Here is a 2,529-nt window from a genome sequence, read left to right as displayed (position 1 = left end):
GCCACCTTTTCCCTCATCGGATCGCATGCTCCAGTTCAGAGGAGAGAGAGAGAGAGAGAGAGAGAGAGAGAGAGAGAGAGAGAGAGAGAAAGAAAGAGAGAGACAGAGCTCTTGGTAATCAATGCTCTTCAAAGTGTTGCTAAAAACGTCTGTATTGTCTGCACAGGTGTCAATGAATGATAGCAGAATATGATTACGAATGTAACATAGTCGTTATATCAAAGAAACAAAGGACAGGAAGAAACTCGATGCATTTTTTTTTTTAACAAAAGCCTTTATATATGGTATTTCCAGCAACATATTTTCATTTTTTCTAAATATTTAAACAGTTTATATGTCGTTCTACAACCACACGCGACATTTCGTCTTTGCTCTGACACCACCCACGCATCTCAAACACATGCTTCTCTCGTCACGTCTCGAATACATGCTTCTCTGACCACGTGTGTCCTTTTTATCTCTGCTGTGACGTCACATCGCGCAGCTGCCTTGGTTATTTGCATATTGCTGCTGCTGCTGCTAACCCAACGTCAGTGGCTCTGTCACAGAAAGATCATTCGTGGATATTAAAAAAAAAATCGATTGGGAATGGATGCTTCAGGCACGCTGGCATTGATAGTATGTGCTTCAAAATGATGCCCATCAACAGCTACATTTATCGACCAATCAGAGAAAAAGATCAAATGATATATCGGCCAAAATGTTATGAAAAGAAATACCAAAGTTAGAACTGTAGTCTGAATAATCCAAATAATACAAATCACCAATCCTCATCTAAAAAAAATCCGATATATAATTTATCAGAATAAAAAGAAAAAAAATGAATTGTTTGTGGATTTATAAGCAATTATAATAATAATAATAAATATTATTTTTGATTTGATTTTTTGTTTTTTTCTGAGCAGTTTTAAATTCTTTAAAAAAAAATCTTTTTAATAAAGTTTACCACTTTGAGCCAAACCAACTCTCATGAACAATAAAACAATAAAGATTAAAACATATGAACAGACATTTTTCAACATAGTTTGTAAAAATACAAAAATGTAAATATCTTTTAACAAAAACAATACATACATACATACATACATACATACATACATATATATATATATATTAGAGAATATCAACTTTTTATTTATTTATACATGCTCTGGTGTTAATAAAAAAAAATTAACATCCATTGAGCTTAATAATGACAGTCGTAGTAGTAATCACATATATATATATATATATATATATATATATATATATATATATATATATATAAACTCTTCTTGAGTTAGCTACAACAATTTACCAACTTGTAAAGTATATCTTTAAAGATTTAAATCCTTTTCAAATCATATTTCAAATAAATATTGTATGCACTATTTATTTTGAATATGATCTGAAAATAATTTAAATCTTCAATATTTATATATATATATATATATATATATATATATATATATATATATATATATATATATATATATACACACACATTGGTTATGACAAGTAAGTTTTACAAATATGTTTTACATGCATTTAGCATCACAAATTATTTCAATCAATTGTGTATGTATGTGTATGTGTGTGCATGTGTATGTGTGTCTTTATATGTATATATTTATACATATATATATTTATATACACATATTTTTATTTAGACACACATGTATATATTTATACATACATGCATATATTTATACATACATGCATATATTTATACATACATGCATATATATATATATATATATACACACACATGTGTCGATATATATATTTATGTATGTGCATATGTGTGTGTGTGTGTGTGTGTGTGTGTGTGTGTGTGTGTGTGTGTGTGTGTGTGTGTGTGAACCTTTTGAGCGCTATGGTTTTATTCTAACAAAAGAAGCAGTAAAAGCAGAATAGCAGAATAACAGAATAGCAACATAGGCAAAGTCAGTCTTAGCAATTTCTCCTCAGTCTCGTCTTTGGTAAAAACCAAATTCATGGAAATGTATTAGGAGAAGCAAATGGTCCGCAGAACACAAAGCACCAAAATCTCTAGAAAGCATTAGAAGAAGAGAGAAAAAAAAAATCTGTGTGTGTGTGTGTATGTGTGTGTGTGTGTGGACATAGTTTTTGTTTGTTTGATAGTTTTGTGGTTGTTTTTTTTCAATCTCAGAAATACAGCAAATCTGTAAATAGATCATTCAAATAAAGCAGGCAAAAAGCTTACATCACCCCCCCCCCAAAAAAAAAGTTGCAAAAATAAAGAAATAATAATTTTTTTTTTAAATATATATTAACGCTCTTTCAAAAAAAAAAAAAAGAAAGAACAAAGAAACGAAAGATATTTGCATACATATACGCTTTTTTTGTTGACATACATGTTTGCTTGTGTAATACTATTAAATAAACGGTTTATCTTTTTTTAATTCATCCTTCTCTAACTTCATAAGGTAAGTGGTATATTACATACAACATAATCACATTGACACTGTGAAGGTAAGCATCGTTTAACCTAGCGAATACTAAAATGGGTGACCACTTGGGGAATAC

The sequence above is a fragment of the Euprymna scolopes genome, chromosome 36 (genome assembly GCF_053919585.1).
Source record: "Euprymna scolopes isolate OS-2025 chromosome 36, ASM5391958v1, whole genome shotgun sequence".
NCBI classification, from domain to species: domain Eukaryota; kingdom Metazoa; phylum Mollusca; class Cephalopoda; order Sepiida; family Sepiolidae; genus Euprymna; species Euprymna scolopes.
Note: the sequence above shows the minus strand (reverse complement) of the source record.